Genomic DNA, 18,776 nt, shown 5'->3' with positions numbered 1-18,776 from the left:
CTTGCCACGACGGCAGCTTTTCTTGTTGTGTGAACAGCTGGATCAAATCAGGGTTTAACCGAGGTAGGTACGTTGCGTCGGCGGTTCGTGGTTGTGGTTTGAGCGCACTGCAAGCTAGGAAGCAAGCACATGGGAGTTTTTGGCTACCTCGATTCTGCTTTAGCAAATATTTGTTTAGGTTGCCTCAGCAGGGGGGAGAATTGATTCGTATAAGTCGTCGTGTGCCGTTTCCGAGAATCAAATACTATGTTGCAGGAGTTGTTGGTGAAAGTGGTCGCGTCGGCGGTTCCGGTATCATGGGCTCTTTTGAGGCGCAGTCGACCCTTGTGCAGCAGACGGTCCCTCGTGTATTTGGAAGAGTATTAGAGCGAGGGCGAACTGCTGCTGCTGCTCATGCTGCGTTGGAAACCTTGTTGCCAGCAAAGGGTGTAGTAAAAAAAAACTAGACAAGGTCGAATTGTTTTATAAAGACAAGGATGGTAATGGAAAAGGGCAAATGAAAAGTATAAAATAATATCCAAGGTTTGCAGGCTTGTCTGAGCGAATACGTTCGTTCTTTCCTTCCTTCCTTCGAATTTTTTGAGACCTCTTGGTTCAATGACAGCTGCGACCTTTCGGGGCAAGTCCAAACCCACATACACTGGACACACACAGCTGGACGGGACAGGGCGATGACGGCAATTCTTTTTTTTTTTTTTTGGAGGCAACCCGGTACGAGACACTGGAGCGGCAACTCAAAGCCACGAGTTGTAGATGGGATTGGTTCTTCGATCTGGTACCTTTCAACAACGGTACAAGTAAAGAGCAATAATAATCGACAGGAAGAAGAAACTCGTGAGCACAAGGCAAGAAATATACGGCTTAGATAGAGACTATGTATGTCAGTCTGTCTGTCCGATGGCCGAGTATGAATGTATGGGATCTATGAAGGAGGGGCGGCGCCCATATTATTTAGTCTGACTTTGGGGGACTTGCTTGCTGCCCACGCCGCTACTCTGCTTCAGCCCTTTTTCTCTTCCATGTCCCAGGGTCTCAGGTTCGAAAGGGCATGGGCTGGGGTCGGACGGCTCACTAGCACTAGCGCCCTACAGGGAAGCGTGTTAGGCAGTGTAATGTTCTGTCTGGGTGACCAGCAGCAGCAGCGGCGGCGGCAAGCGGGTACTGACTGGGCTGGCTGGGTAGGTACGTACATGCTGCTGCTGGCTGCGCTGCACTTCAAGGCCTAATACCTACATTATCCACTGACGTTACCACCCCTGCCATAAATGTCATTCAACTGTCGGCTGCAGTACATCGTCGGTCGGGGTCTGGTGGGAATCAATGGAATGGGATGGTATGGGATTGGGATGGAGGGTTGGGGGGGGTGTAAGGTAGCCTGGGTAGGTACCTACCGGAGCGCAGGTAAGTGGTGGTCCCGCAAGAGGAGAAGCACCTTGCCAGTGCTACTCACTACCACTGCAGAAAGTAATGTCGGTACCACGTAAAGTACCTACCCACAAGCGTCCCATGTGGCCCATACGGTAGGGGTGGGAAGAAAAAAGATACATGGTCGCTGGGTCTCGCTTTTTTCTCTCAAGTTCGGGTATGGGATAGATGTACGTACATAGCGCGCCTGGAAGAGAGATCCAAGTCAGGTCGGTTTTGGTACGTAGATACATGGTAGAGTCGCACTCTGGTCTCTTAGCTCTGCAGACACTCAACTCACATTGCCTGTCCTCTCTCCTGTCTGTTTCTCGCCCTTGCCCGCTGCCCGCACGCACGCAAGCAACATGAATGCCAGCATGCCGTTGCCGCCGCCATGCTCATGTCGCGCTTGTCTAGTCCTGCTTTGGGGAAATCTCTCGAGTACCTCGAAATCAATGTTCACTCTGGACGTTTGGCAGACAAATTGCGGCAATTCTCGATCAAGGTACATTCGCTCAAAGTACCCACCCAATTCTCTGTCTCTGCCCTATCTATCATCACAGTATCTACTTATGTATACTCTTCCAGTTAGAATTCTCTGATTTCATCGTGGCCTTGTGCATACGGATCAGTAAAGTGTAAAGTGACTTTTGATTCATTCCACGCAAAGTCATTGGGCAAAAGTACCTTTATGCAATCATCCAAGACCAATATATACACGTAGTGTGATGATTTACTATTGGGTACTATGGTGCATGCAGTTGGCGAGGAGGTCATCTTCATTCTGCAGCCTGCCAAACACACCAATAATGTATACATGGTGCATATATTCTTCCATAGGTAGGTGTCGAGCCCTCCAACACACAATGGTCACGCATAATGCAAAGAAAAGCAACCGACCCCTCCTCAGCCCTGTGCGCTCCTGTTACGTGACGGAAATGCAGAGCTCCATCCATATTGGCGACAGCCGTGAACCCGTCGTTTTATTGAAGCATCGATTGTCCCTCGATCTCGATCTCTCTCTCATCCTCTCTCTTTCTCTCCATCTCTCGCGTGCGGCACACACGTGGAAGCCCACGTTGTGGTCACGACCGCCACGAGATCTACCTAGCAGACTTGCATAGCACATACGCTACCGAGCCTCTATATCTAACGTGTTGCCTGCGGGCGATTCGATCCCGCTCGCTCTGTGTGTACAATAAAATTCCAATCCATTATACCGGCCCCGGATGGTTGGTTTACATAACCAGACTCTGGAACGTCACTTGCGGGCCCTTGGTGCGAGGCCAACACCCACCGGCGCCCATACTAGGCGCGTAGCTTCCGCTACCTTTTCCGCTGCGGGCTACAAGATCCGCAAAGATATTTTGCAATTTGTGGAGCGAAATACCAGTAGTAATAGTGCAAAAAAAGAGGCGTCGGTCGAGTCTGCCGTCGAAAGTTCCATATTGAAATCTCGTTACCCGTATTCGATCTATTGCATTCATCGTGATTGGAAGAAAGGGGCCGAACATGGGCAGGCTAGTGTAGTTTCAGGGACCTTTTTCTCTTCTACTTTCTCTTCGAGCCGAGGTTCAGTTGCCTTGTTACATACTGCCACGACGCTACTGTTCTAGGTCGGAGATTCAGTAATAAACACGTTCCACCGTTGCATGAAACGCTTGTAATAGATTGTCCCAGGAAAATGGCAAGGTAAAAGTAATACTGGTAAGGCCTGCCCTGCGCCCTAGCTAGCTCAAGGCTGAGTCCTTTTCCCGAGTCCCAGAGATCATGGATTCAAGTCGATGTACCTGCCTACACAATAGACCACCACACAGCCCAATGCCGCTGCGAAATTGGACAAGAATTTGGGTCTGGCTGCTTATGGCACCGCAACTCACAAGTCAGTCCACGTTGCCCCACTATACCTGCGTGTATACTATAACCCAGGATCAAAAGATGGTGATATTTCAGCCCTAATCAAGAGGCGCATGCCAATGCCCCATGATTCCATGAGGAAAACACGTTTTTCTCCTTGAGCATGCGGCTATACTTCTTTTTTAGGCATCGGCGTCGTCAGACGCTCGCGTGGTGCCACCATTTTGGTCTCCAAACAGTTGGTTATCAATGTAAATATCGCCCAAGGAAACCCTCGTTTTGGCCTCCCGAGGATCATGTCAGCTCGTGCCACTGCTATAGGCGAGTAATACTCTGGACACATCTAAGAGGGTCATGGTGCCGGCGCCACCACTAATACGACGACGACGACGACATCACCCTCTTGGGTAAAACTGCCAAGGCTCAGTTCTTTGAGATGTCTCCCTACACTACTACACTACAGCACACATAATCAGTGCATACTTACAGACATGCAATCACCCTACTTTGTGCCGGCATCGAGGTCAGGGCTTAGGCATGTAATGGTTGCCGATTCATATTGGAGAAGAAGTCCCCCTCCTAGTCCCGCAACAAGTGCCGACTTGGGTAAAGTCGCCTCCTTCCCCCTACTAAGCGGAATACTATGTATGGCCGGAACTCTACATCACGTTTGGGCTGCCAGTCTTCTCCGGAGCAGGCTACTGGTTTCGGAGATGCACTCTTCGTGAAATGCTGGGTCGCCGGGAAAGGGGGTGCAAACTCAATTGTTGATTAATCGATTGGCTTACGCATCTGCAACGCGGCGCTCGTTCTTCAGGGCATCGTCGACCATGCCTAGAAGGGCAGTCGTCCCGCCATTTTAAGATTCGACGGCTTTGAAGACGATCGTCTTTCTAGTGTGAATTCATATTGGACGTTCTGCGTTGCAAAAAGACGGTAGATGGCATATCGAAACTCTGGATATTACAAGAGCAGTACTTTAGACTAGAATAATTATTTTTGGTCTCTTCAAGAAATAAGGTCGGGGATAGGCGCTCCAATGAGATGGGTCGAGTCATTGATGTTGCAATGAGAGACACACACAAGCACATGAGATGAGCTGGGGGCACGGTCTGCAGGCTGCCGATCGCAGTAGGCATCTGCAAATGGGCGAAATCTGAATTTCACCACGTGCTAGAAATCTAGTCGTCATAGACTTTGTGCCTCTCGCGACATGATCACCTGGGTCTGCGTCGTGGAATTTATCTCTGCATGTTTTGTCAGAAACGGAAGAAAAAAGAAACGAGCAAGAAACATGGCGAGAAAGAGGCAGGCAGGGTTTATCGTCCCAGTCAGCCTCGCTCATATTCCCAAGGGCCAAGGGCCCTTTTCACACTCAGCCCTACAGCCCAGTCGCAAGCTAAATCGCGCCGCATCTGATGGGCTTCCGTCATCAGGCAGGGATCGGCGTGCCACACGGTACAGATTTTACGGCACAGTACACTCAGTCACTCACTATCCCGTACCTACCTTACATACCCTACTCTTATATACATACACTGCGACCCTGACCGACTAAACGAACAGCCAAGAAGCAAAAAGAAAAAAAGAAAAAGAAACAGTCCCAAGCCTCGTAGGAGTCGAGAAATGGATACACACATAATCACTAGTACAGTCAACTTCCCTGCTTCTGCACATACCCCCTTCTGCACAACCCCTACTAACTACACATATATTCGATGGATGCTTTTATTTGTACTGGGTAACTGCAAACCTGCAAGTGCACGAAGCAATCGATAGATGTGCAGATAACAGGGGTTAATAACTAGGGTATAATCCAAAAAATTGCCTATTTATACCTAAATATACGATAACTTATAACGATTATCCTAAGTACCCGAAAAAAAAAAGCAATTATATATTTTATGCTGGAAATTGGTGTATGGCGGTGGACGCAAGTTCTAGGTATGGTCCGTGCGGTGCACCTTTTTGTGTGTATTCTCTATTAAATGCATACGGATCTGATGGATGGATTAGTTGCAAAATGTGGTACATCGACTGTACTGCGCATAACCAAAACTCCCTTGCAGCATTTGATCTGGAGCAAGTCAGCAAAATGTTGAAATCAGGCTACAAGGCACAAATTGCACATACTTCACCACGGGCGCCCGGGTATGCGTTATGGTATAGCCCGGTTGAGAAGGAGGAGGATGCACATGGCCAAAAGTCGGGGTTTGGCCCCCTCACGGAGCGACCACAACCTCCTGAGGAGCACAACATTTAGCCAAGAAGCAGACCGCTCCCTTGGTTGTGTCGCAATGAGGAAATGTAAATGTCCGTTTCTTTCTTCGTTTTTTCCTTTTTTTTTTTTGTTTTCCCTTTCTCTGCAGGGAAAACAATTACCAAAGAGGTTTGTTTCTTGACATTTGTTCTAGATCGCGTACTGGTAGGTCGGCTGCAGCAAACCGCATTACGCCGGACGCCGGTTGGGATATTGCCGCTACTATTGGTTCGAATAGACAAAAAAAAAAAAAAAAAGGCGCCCATTTGTCCAAGGTCCATCTCGGAAGCAACTGACGAAATGGACTTTCAGCTCCTTGGATCTGGGCCGCCCAAAGGCAGCTAGTGTGGAAGCCTTGCTAGGTAAGATCGGAGATAGAGTCAAGCGCCATCAGGGCGTACCATACATACGTTCTACCTACACTACTGTCTGTGTATGAACGGTGTCATGACCGACGCTCGGCAGCTCGGAATCTTGAGGGGCTTTCAATCTGGTCCACTGTGGATAAGCTCGCTTGCTGCTTGCGCTTGTCCAATTTTCGTCTCCATCTCCAGTCCCAACGGGGGTTTGAGGGGAGGGGGGGAAAGGAGGAGTTCTGAAGCAAGATCCAGCCTTGTCGAAATCTCACCGTTTCAGTGCATCAAACTAGACTGACAATGTACACAATTACCTCCGTTTGCTCCATAATAATATGCCATGTACATATGCAGACAATGGGGAAATGCTCATAATCGCTGCGCTGCCCAGGACATGGGACTGACGACCTGCCGTCCCAAATTGAAAGAAATTCTCGGAGCAGGAGGTATATCATGGCCCCCACACCGGCACTAATGCTGACTTACTGACGGCCACCTCGGGACTGACTGACTGATGACTGACTTGATTTGACCGATTGACTGACTCTGATCTTTCGGAAAGTGCCAAGTAAATTGCTCACTTGGATGAACAGACGGTAGTTGGGGGTGGGTGGAAGATCAGACAAGAGTCAACGTGCACGACACATACTTACACGCGACCACGCAATGCACGATGCGATCGCCCAGATGTAGGAACGTAGTTATGCCCCAAGGCAGTATAGCTCTTGAGCTTAAAACGAGAGTCGTGGTCCCGATCCATGGAACTTGCCGTCGGGTCCGGGAGGAGCAGAGATGCGAAAACCTGGGGCATGTCGTCGACGAGACAAGAAAAGGGACCCTATCGACAAATCCAACGATTGCACTAATAGAGCAAAATGGTGCTAACGAGACCGCCAGCTAAAACGGTTCGGCGACCATTCTGCTTGTCATGCAGGGCCATTTGCTTCGAGAAGCCTTTGTCAGCCCTTTTCCGTGGTACTATTAATTCCAAAACAACGACCTTCTCTTATTAATAGTCGCGCTACTATAACTCCATTACTAGCCTCCGAGGAATAAGCAGTCTTGATTGTCGTTGGGCTCTCCCATTCAAAGTGATCGGTGAAAGAATTGATATATTTTGGCACGGTTCATTTTATCGTTCAGTAATCATGTCATGTGGGCGGGCGGGCGGGCTGGCCACTGGTGATGACTTATCAAAAAGACTGCCACTTCACTTGCCCATTTTCAGTTTCGTAGGTAGCCATGATAACTGGGCGGGTCGGTGATGATGCACGGCAGTTATACTACTGCTACATACCGAGTTTGCTAGTGTACGGATGGACCTCTGCGCTGTTGTTGTCATGCTTTCACCTTGCTAGGATCACGAAAACTAAACGGCGTGGCTTTGTCGCACCCCAATGCGATCGATACCCAGCCCAAGCACCAAGCAAGCACCTTGGGCCGGGCTTGGCTGGCGGTCTCTGTCCCCTATTCTAATCCCACTACGCCATCCTTTTAGCGAGGTATTCTCTAAAACACGCACATCTCTGCACTACTCATCAGACTGGGACCACGGGCCTTTGACGATTCTCCACCATCAAGACTTGGTTCGTTGCGTTCAAGATTCCCGGATCTTCACAGGGGAAATTATGACATTTCAAGCTGGCAAAGATTCATGAGTGGGGAAATGCGGACGATGCGGAAATTCCCTTCTCACAAAGGGTACGTACGTCCACACCCTCATACGTTTACCCAGGCCATTGGGTAGGTACACTACCACCACCACCACCACAATTCTATTGATCATCGGCACGCGGCGCCGCCATGGGTAGGTAATCTGGGTCGGTTGAGGCTTTGAACATTGTCTTCATCTCCGAGTTTTGCGTTTCGGGGACGGAGAGACCCAGTAATACATGCAGCATGGCAGCACAGCGTGGCATTGAAACGAGGCAGTCCATGCCTCGTAAATAACATTGTAAGCCCAGCAGCCGGCAGTCGGGCAGCCTTGTCAGGCACATGGGTTGGTTGTCATTGCCCGGCATAGTCCATGTTCATGCCATGTTCTGGCACACCTTCTCGAAGGAAAGAGTATCATCTGCCTAATCAACACTAGATGAGACGACCTTTTTGAATGACGACTGACAGAAAAACGGCCCCCAAACTCCTCTTTCACTGCTTTTTTTTTTTTCCTCTGTCGAACTGCCGAAACCCTACCTTGGCGGTACCCAAGCCCTGGGGGATAGTTTTCTTGCAAAAAAAAGGGTCAGCCATCCAGCCCTACGGACGAGGCGCGGTCTTTTTTCGCATAAAGAGCCAAGCTGAACCAACCTTCGCTCTCGCGTTCGCCGGGCTAGACGGGGTGGGGCTAGAGACTACATTTTTCCAGGGGTGATAGAGTTCACGATAACGTAATGGCGGGAGTTGGACTATCGCTTGGTAGTGTAGTGTTGGTAAGGACCCGCTCTCATCGGCGACGTGGGGATTAGACACAAGGTATTCCGTGACCAAAGAAGACTTGCTGATGGGCACGAACAGAAGGAATGAATTAGTAAATTACATTGGAAATGAGGAAAAAAGGAGTTCCTGCTGGAACTCCTCTGTGTGGCTCATCTGCCTCCAGAACTCTCTTTATTTTCCGATTCCATGGTTTGAATAGTCCCAAATGGCCATTGCCGAGACCTAGCTATGAAACCATTAGTGCACTCGTTTTACGTTCACCCTTCATGACATCACGACAGGCCATCCTGACATAGGGCCGAATAAAGAACAGATGATAGGTTGAGCTAAAGACTGAGATACCCCGAGTTCCCGAGCCCGTCTCTTCATTTTCTTTTTTGTACGTTTATTTCGCTGCCTGCTAGTGGTGCTGATGGCGGCGAGGGGATCACCGGTACGGAGAGTAATCCGTAGGGTATTTGCTCGCAGTATGCCCACTGATAGGCGGCCGCGTTGGAGTAGCTCGGAGATGGAGATGAAGATGTCAGATCTTGGCCTTCACATGTAATCTGTCCATACCACTCACCTCACTCTGACATGGTCATTTTGAATATTGTTGCCCATGAAGTTTCAGTCAATGAATACGCCACTATGATGGTACACACGTTGCATACATCACACATACCCTCCACTCCATTCTGACTACCTACGTATTGTTCATTGCTATTATTATGTTTTGCTGCTCCTTTCCGCATCTGACGCTGTTTCCCGTCGCCCGAGACCTCCCGCTTCTGCATGCGTTACACGTGCCGAGTGGCTGTGCAGTGGTGATAGTCTCTGCAAGACAACCCGACTACTGTCTGATGGCCTGTACGGCAAATATGCAAAGCAATGATCATACTGCTACTATTACCAGTATTGGAATTAGCGCACGGCCAATCACATGCATTCGTTGGACCAGCGCCAAGAACATGGAGTATTGGCTCCCTCCACTGCCTTGTCATAGCGTGGCGCCCTACTGGGCCGGAAAGCCCAGCGATTCGCTCCCAAAATTCACGATACCTGCCATTCCTTGGTGATGGCAAAAAAGTTGAGCCAAGGCCAGCGACCAGAGCGACGAATAGTAATCCGGTATTGATGCTGCATAGTTTGACTGGTATGCAAAGGGCCCCAGGTGCTACGGCCACTCGAGCGTCTAGTGTAGCATTAGCTGTTGTTCCTTTCTCCCTTCGTTGTCCATTCTCGGTAGATGCTCTCGGTTCGCATCTCCCAAGCGAGAAGAGCCCCTGGTTCCGGTGGATCGCCTGTGCTCGCAGATCGGTCAAACCCCCACATTTGCCCCGCGGTCTACTCGTTTGGATATGAGAATTGCGCCGGGTCTTGGACCTGCGCCTGCCAACTGCCAGCCAACCTGTGCCTGCTCCCTGAATTTGGCGCCAGTACACTACGTAAGGTAGGTAGAAAGGTACTACAGAGCAAGTAGGGTAGGTAAAATAGCTACTAGCCAGAAATCAGGCACCCAAAGCAACCCAAAGGTGGCCGCTGTCCGAAAGGCGTTAGGGATTATCTCTCCCGAGATTATGCTGGTGCTGGCGCTGGTTCTGCTACAACCTAAACCCCTCGGCTTTGCTCAAAACCATTTTCCGACAGCGACATTTGGCATTTCCTTTCTCACCATAGCCCGCGCCCATTCAAATTGAACATCCATGCCTAGGTAGCTCACGACTCATGACCGGCGAACGCTTCGGCCGTTCTTGACTTTTACAACCCCCGATGTCACCTGAGCATGCGGCAATGCGACTTTAGCGAGCCATGGGGAGAAAGAGAGGGAGAGAGAGTTGGAGGGAGGATCGCAACGGCCGTGGAGCACGACTAAAAGAGTTCCAGGTTTAGACTCAGCTCCAGGTCCTGGTCCAGGTCCAGGTCCAGGGCCGCAATCGTGGAGCACTTCATCAAGATCAGCCAAACCCTGATATCCACAACCTCATCGACCGGTCTTCTTTTTCACCGCCCTCTGCGATCATCATTGCAATGAGATGGGACTGAAAGAACCTTCCGGCCTTCTATACATCCGCTATTCTGTACAATCTGACGCTACGTTAACACACTTGCACGATGATCTATCTCTGAAGCTATCGTTTCATCGCTTCTAACGGTTTTTGCATAACGCCGGAATACTATCGAGAGTTGTCCTGGTGAGCAGACTGGCAAAGGTGTGCTTGCCGGTGCAGTTTCCGACGTCAAACCACCATCTCTGGTTCCCACAATGGCAGCACTTTGGTGCCTTCATGACTTTGACTTGGTCATGACCAGTCAAAGGAAGAACTTCCGATGCCCAAACAAAAAAAAAAAAGGCCCGAGAGCATCAATAGTTACACAATGTGCATACATGTACCGACTTCATAGTTACGGGAGTTGACCAGTACGTACGGTAGGTAGTGCCTGCTATGCCGTCCTGGTCTTCCATTTCACGGGAGTGCTATTCGTACTTTCGCCTCACCTATCTGTCATGATTTTGCTTTGCACAGACTTGCACGAATTCTGGAAGCATGCAAGCAGTTTCAGCCCCGAACCTATACATCCCAGCCCGCTCCGCCGGCTTGTGTACCCCCTTTCTCAGGATGCAGGCAGTTTTGCTCCGACCTGAGTAATGATCCCAGCCCCGAGTCTCGGTCATTCTATTCCTGCTTCATGCCTTTATTTCCTCACGGGGTGTTTCCTATGCCGTGTCATTTTCAAGCCAGCCAGCATCACGGATATCATTGTCTTTCGTCCATGTTTTACGGCCGTGTGGATGTTGCCCTCCCACCTAGGTCTCTAGTGGTGGCTATTCTCTTTTCCACCCCATCCTCGCTTGTCGTGGCAAGGTGTTCTGCAAGCCGCGGATGCTATCATGTTGGAGGGGAAACAAATAAAACTAATCATTCACGGCCTATAATATCCGCGCATATGGGGCAATTGTTTGCGGCTTGCTCAGAAGTGGCACTTCGAGCTTTTCAGCTGAAAGCATCGTTGGCTGACAAAGATCTCCCCCCTCTGGAGCGGGCAAGTCGCCTGTCCAACAAGACCAACTACTACATGTAATTGTCCTACAGGTCTGAAGGCCTCGCATGTTTCAGCACTGGACACTGACTCTCTCTTGGACGCTGTGATTCTTTCTGCTGCATTCACTTGTGACACTCGAGCGGGCGTATCAGCGGCCTGTAAGTGAGAGCTCATATTGACCTCCGACTCAATTGGCTGCACAAATGTCGATCGCGTGCAGAAGGCATCGCGCGGCTCAGACAGTGTTCCAAAGCCTCCTCGCGCAATGTGTCCCAGTCAAAACGCCTAGCCTTTCCGAGCGGGCGTCCCCTCCCTTGCCTCCAGTACTGGTGGTACTCTTGCCCTGAATGTGATGTACCCAAGCACTGGCAAGCAGTATTGTCACACAAAAAAAACGCCACTGATGCGCGGGGACAGACTTTAACCGCAGCCAGTCACAATTGCGGGAATCTATAGGGCTCAGAGTCAAACCCTACAAGGCTGAATAAGCCCATGTTGAGCATCTTTTGAGGCACACTGATCCCTGCCGCTCAGGGTTACGCATTGGGCGACATGCATTTCTTCCGCCGACTGAGCATCAATTTTGCGTAAGCGGTAATGCAGCAGCATCACAGCCGTCAAGTTCAGCCGTCCCGGCATCAAAGTCATGAGTACCGCTCACACAAGGGTGGGCCAAAAAGAAAAAGAAAAATAAGAGTCAAACTCAATGACTCTCCTTTACATTATTCCGTGCCTGAGACGGTTCGGACTCCCTGTTTGAGCCTCCCGGGCCTATAGGAATATCCGAAGGGGCATTTCCGGCGTCTCGCGGTACCACACAGTTACTTATCCGCATCTGTCCACACATAAGCATGACTCTCTTCAAAATTAGCACTGAGATCTAAATCGAATCTTCAGCAGAAAGATGCTGACGCAATTCTCAGTAGAGACGGAGCCCTACATCCCGCAGCCGCAGCAAATATATCCTCTCCCGACACTGGAGGGCTGATTTTGACTAGCTCGTTGGCTGGCGATCTCCGACATCTTGCATATTGTCGCAGAACGGTACGGGTGTATTGCCGGCGGCACCCATGCCAAGAATCGCGAGTCAGTCGAAGAAACTATGCCAGCCCAAGACCGCGCGTCTGTCAGCCGTTGCGAGACTTTTTCCATGCATGACTGAAAACGTCGGTTAACTCTAATATATTCAGGCCGAGTGCTTATTCACCGTTACTCAAATTTGGGGATTGCGGATCGCCATGGCACTTGTTAGTTGCCAAACTAGATGATGAATTCATCGTCGTCGTGGACCTAGAAACACATGGTATATTTTTCAGGGGTTCGTTCTGTTCCTCGACCGACTAGAAAAATGGCTTGTAGTAGTGTAAATCGGAGGCTTTTCCGACCACTACCGTAAGCAGAAATTACTGGACGCCCATCACGCGTGTTACGCTGTTGTGAGCCCAGATACTGACTCGCCATCCTTCTAAAACCTAAGGGGGACTTGTTCACAGCTTGGCGGCAATACCGTTCAGCCCTACGTAGTGCAGCAGATCAAAAATTCAAATCAGCTACACCGCTTACTCATTCTTCAAGTATGTACCCGAGTTTATTGGATCCCGTTACTCTGTATAGTTGCGCGCAATGGGGGGGAAAGACAATAACAGGTTCGCTGCCAAGTCACTACAGGAACTCTGTTCACAAAGTGGTCCGTTATTACATGCACACCGCTGTCGTCACGCGGCACATGGTATTATTGGCTTGTGTTTTTTTCCGCGGTATGTATCTTTGTTATAATTCAGCCAACGATAGAGAGAAACACTATTTCTCAAGGAAAGGAAATGACAAACAATAGAATGAAATGACCAGAGTATCAATAGAAGCGATTCAGGTCCGAAGCTCAGGTTGTAAGCTGCCGAAATTGAGGACACTTGAGAAGGAAGCAAGCTTACTTGATACAACGTTTTGAGTTCCTAGGTCATAGATGGTTCATACTACTAATGACTGCGTACCTAGCAACCAGTTGACCAGCAACTGGATCGTGCTTTTAGCTCTCGTGTCAGCCTGCCCAAAAGGGCATGTCCAAAGAAGACCGAGGTTAATATTCCAGAACATTTCCACTCTCGGATCTCGGTGGTATTAGAAGGAAAAAACGAACCACAACCCAAAAACCCTGGCGGAGTGGGTTCACTTCTGCCCTCCCCGTTTACCTACATTAGGTATACAATAGGTACTATCACTGTGTAGTAGGGTGGTTTAGGAACCCCCAAATCCCGACATGCCCATCTCATGGCACTCTTTTCAAAATCTTTTTGCTAGAATAAGAATGTGTAAAAATGATCAATTTCCAGAAATGGTGCACTCAGATTTTTGCTGCTGCTACGTGACATTTTTTGCCATCGTTTCTTAAAATAAAAAAGAATAATATGGCCGAGATGCATATACCAAGAGATCTCCGAGGACCACAGCAACACTTAGCGCGCACGGGGCCTCCCAGAGAGGAAGAGGAAAGCCTTCGGGAGCGCCGCGCCAAGAGAGTCTGGAGTGTTTTTTTTTTCCTTCTTATTAGAACATGAAGCATGAGCATATGCAAAAGAAATGTTGCATGGTATCATTGCGAAACACTTTGTACAACTAGAACTAGAGAGAATCTCTCCCCTTTTTGCTCAAAGAAACGGTCAAAGATGTATCTAATGCGCGTGTGGCATGATCTCGTGCGCCCCAAAGTTGATACTATTGTTCCAATAGACGTACTAGGTTAGCCACGTTCTACCCAGGCATCGTGTACGCCGTGGCTTGCTGCAGCCGGCTGGCGCTTAAAGGAAAGTCCGAGCAGAGAACTCTGAACCATATTTTCCTCAGTGTACATATCCTGTTGTAACACCCTTTTTGGGAGGGAACGGCCTTTTAAGAATTAATAAATAAATGAATAACTGAATAAAATTTATCTATACTTTGGCCTTTATCGACTGATACAAGTGTACGTCCAAAAGAAGAAGATGTCTTTCTTTCTTGGGGGTTACAGTAGCAGCCAGTACCACCGAATGCCCGTATTGTTACGAGCTTTGCGGTGGATGAATCGTTACATCTCAACGCTACATGATGAGTAATAAAATGGGCATCATGACCGAAAACAACATGGAGAGAGACAAGGGGACAAGGGGTGGGTGTGTTATACGTGTGTGGTTGTACACTAGTTCCCACGTTGATCGCCCGGGGATTGAAGAAAAGAAGAGTCTTTCTCCTCCGCTATCTCGCAAGCCCTCGTCCGGATAATTTTAAAGAGTGCCGTGGGTTTCTCTCAACGTCGCAGTATTTTGGGGGAGGGGATTGGGAGGGGGGGTTCTTGTCCCTCAATTGAAGGGGAAGGGGGGGGACCTTGCTTGCGCATTGCCGATAACCATGCAGTCAGTAAAATGCCCTCATGAAGCATCATAGTTAGTATGTACTGTAGTCATGTCCCTGCCACCAAGCCCCCCCGGCTCTCGACACCGATGCCAGAGAGACGGGAAACAATAAGAAGACAAAGTGTTTAGTGCGAAATAGTAGTCAGGGTAGTTGTTAGTGCAAAGAAAGAGAGAATCAGAGATGCCCCGCGTCCAAGGGGAAAAAAACATACTGCTGACACACCCTAGACGGATCCATCCGACGACATTAGACAAGGCAGGGCTGCAGGGCGGGACACCCCCCCATACCCATAACCATCACAAAGCAGCAGCAGGCCCTGCTTCAGAAGGGCTGTTAAATAACGCTTTTTGTGTCTGAATGAGGGAGGCAGGGCCGAAGGGACTGTGCGTTTTATTCCGTTCCTCGCTTCGCTTGAAGGGGAGGGGGGGAAAACCGGACGATTACCTTACTACGAAAACCCACCATGGGCAGACAGGGTAATGAACCATGTATGGCCTTGCTTTACCCAGGCGGGCCAAATGACGCCGGCAGCAGCAAGAGAAGGAGTAAAAGAAGAAAGACGACAGTGTCGACGACGGATGGACAAGCCAAAACCCTGGAATAAGGGGACCCGTATCTGCCACCTGCGGTCCTTGTAAGGAAAAGAGCAGCAAAAGCATTGGCCTCTTTTGGGGCAAGGGGGGAAAGACTTGGGAATTCTTGGGAATTTGGCTCTTCCCAAGATGCTGGGCCCTTGTCTCTGGGTGATTCTTTTTGCTCATTTTCACATGCCCAATATGCTCATCATTTCTGCGGAGCGGCCAGCACCGCTAGTTCCCTTGAATACATAGCAGTAGTAGCAAGAAAATGGCTTTATTTTTAAAAGTAGAATGCAGATCGTCGTCTTCGGGGGGAGGTGGGAAGATAGAGGAGGGGTTTTGGGCATGTCTTTTGCTTCCCGCCTTTTTCCTTGCCCCCCCTCTCGTTCTCTCCCTCTTAGGTTGTCGGCAAGTGTGTAGTGCATGTAGGTAGGGCACACAAGGCATAGTGTGGGCAGGAACATTGCAGAAAAAGTAGCCCTATCGCGGCTATTCAAACCTGCACCCACGACCCCGTGTCAGGGAAGACGAAGAGGGTAGGGGGGTGGGAGGACCCAACTTGCCAACCCTACTTACATTACTTTTTAGCGCCCTTGGGTACTGCTTGCTCTCCTCCGTATCGTACTCCAGAGAGAATTAGTTTTGGAACAATACGTAACATCGTGACATGACAGGGGGGATGGGTGGTGGTGGTGGTTTTCCTCGAACCAAACCCCCTCCCAAAAAAAAGCGGATGTTGTCTAGGGATCATGATCGGGCGGCCGCAAGTCATGATAGAGCGACTGGCAGTTTGTTTTTCCCTATCTTTTCTTATTGTGGCACAAAGGGCAAATTAAGCGGCGAATGTAGTAGTAGATAGGACATTAGGTAAGGCAGTTTGTGCGCTGTGCTTCATGCGTGTTAGTGTAGTAAAACTGTCAGAACTGTACCGTGGTTGAGAAGCAGAAAACCCTTGTCCCAGGTCTTGCCCTTTTCATTCAAGGAATAACGATCATGAACTTGATCCGCAGGGTCTGGAGACGACCCCGTACCACTTGCTGAACCATGTGTCGTGATGCTTGTAGCCTGACCCTCTTTCTTCTTATCCACTTACCTGCTGTTGAACCCAAGTGGCCCCGAAGCCAACATCGGCATCGCTCCTTCACGTCAGAGGAAAGCGGTCGGGAAGAAACAGCGTGGGACAAGGAGAGATGTGAGAGAGAGACTGCATGCGTGGTAAAACTCCATGACCTGATGTTAACTTTGGACCCTGTTTTTTTCTAGGCTCGCCCTTGCGGCGAAATAGTGATAGATGATCCTCTTTTCTTGTTGTCCTCGCTCCAATGAACATCTTGCTATGGGGTCCTCGCTTACTGGCACGCCGATCACTGTTGCTGCTCTCTAAAGGATATACACGTGCATACGTAGTTGTCAGACAGAAGGATCATGTTGGTATAATCCCGTCATATCATGTGCAGTCAGCAGTGGGAACGAGAGAGCGGCGCGACATCCATGAGTGAGGGTCAGAATGGCCGGTACTCAGACCGGCCTTCGGTCGTTGATTTCGGTCGTTGTTTTCGGGCCTGTCGGTCGTGACCATGGTCAAGTTGTGCTCTTCTTGGAACCCACCCTTCCGTAGACCCGTCCGGCACTGTGGCAATACGATACTCTGCGAGTTGTATAATCATGTCAGAAGTGAAAATAAGTACCACAGTATGTAATGACTTTGATGTTTTAATCAGTGCTTGATTACTGGATCTGTTATATGAGTTGATTTGCATGAGCGTACCTTGTGATGACATTTGGTTTGTGTATAGTCTCCGCCGGGCCTTTTTGGATGAGTAGTATTCGTCGTGTGTTGGGAAGGACATGTGTCGCCAGATCTAAAGAGCATTGCCGAGTTACTATACTCTATATCATGATGTCTCATTACAAGTTCTGAGAAATTTCTAAATCGTTCAAATCGATCCTCCTTTGAAATAATACTAGATGGTAGTTATAATAATGGTCAAGCCGCTTCATCATCCGTTGCTAAACCTCTTCGAATTTTGCGCATTGTTTGTATATGAGCAACGCTGACTCTTGGTTAAAGCAAGTCAATTCCACACGCGAGTCATCGTTTGAACTCTTTTGTTTGTCGGGCATCTTAATGAGATACTTGCTCTGTGGTTTTCATCGTCACAGTCACCCAGAAGCGACTCCAATAGCCATCAGAGGATGAGCGCCAGTAGATTCGTTTTTACGTGTTCACCCTCCAGAATCCAACGGGAGATGGTAGCACTGCTGCCAGCAGTCATCACCGCAGCAGAACCGAGGTGCGAGTTGCTTGCCTACATTTCTACATGCGATCACCCCCTCCCGTCGATTATTGCTCTTTGGTCGAGGGATTCCAGTATCATGAGGAGAAACCATAAGCATATTCATTTGGCTGACCACTGGTATAGGGCGTCACCACCATTTCAAGGACGTACGATACAGCCTAGACCCCTGGCTTCGGTCCCGAAGAGCGTTTTTGTTCCCTCTCATATCTCGCCCCCTTGCGTGGCATATTAAGCAGGAGCAACAGTTGTACCAACAAAATCCAAGGGGGGAAAGTCGTCACTTTCCTCGTCCGTCGGAATGATGCCGCCCAGGAACCGATGACTGGTTGGTGCTCGAAGGATTCCTCGGCCTCATCTGCCTTCTAAGCACGGTTGCTCGCTAGAAATGTGAACAGGGGAACAGCGGTGCTTCTAGACATTTTCATGGCGGAGCCTCACGAAGGGCTACTGAAGCTCGGCCGGATTGCCCGCATTGTCTTCTCCTGGCGACCGAGAACACGTGGAATTTGCATTGTGTACATTCCTCCCTCCCTCGTGGCTTGTTTGCATGGCCACCGGCAACACCCGCTGGAAAAAACCAACTGCTTGAGCGATCACGTCAAAACTCCAATGAAGATCATTGGCATGTGCGTATAAGCACATCAAACGTCGAAAGACTGTTCCCCTCAAGCCTCACCAGTGGAGGAATGAAATGGGGTTTTGGTCTACAGCTTACCATGTGAAGAACTTCTAAGGATAGCAATCCTTTTTTGAAACGTCACATAACGATATCTTGCCTTGATGTTGCACGGCATCACATCACATACTGATTTCTCTCTGGTAGCACAGAAACGCTGGCCAAAAATCCTTCAGCCGGCTGCCTACTTCGCGAACGGTTGCCATTCATATCGGCTACCCCTTTACTGATACTCTTGACTGCTCTGGTAATCCTGGCAGGCCGTCTTGATTGTCAACTTCCCATCCCCCACCTGTACCACGTGCAGTAGTTTTGTTACGCCCCCCAGGAATCCAACGTCCATCATGATTTGGTGTAAGTACTATGAAGTCTATATTTAGAATAGAGTATAGATGCTTCATCAAACGAAGATCATCTCAAGTGGAATACCATATTCTCCATTGTGATGATTTGCCGCACACCAAAGTATGGGGTACCTTTGAATCGAGCACGAGACCT

Source organism: Pestalotiopsis fici (assembly GCF_000516985.1).
Source record: "Pestalotiopsis fici W106-1 unplaced genomic scaffold PFICI_Scf_6, whole genome shotgun sequence".
NCBI lineage: Eukaryota > Fungi > Ascomycota > Sordariomycetes > Amphisphaeriales > Sporocadaceae > Pestalotiopsis > Pestalotiopsis fici.
The sequence above is the reverse complement of the archived record's forward strand: the minus strand, read 5'-3'. Positions refer to the sequence as shown.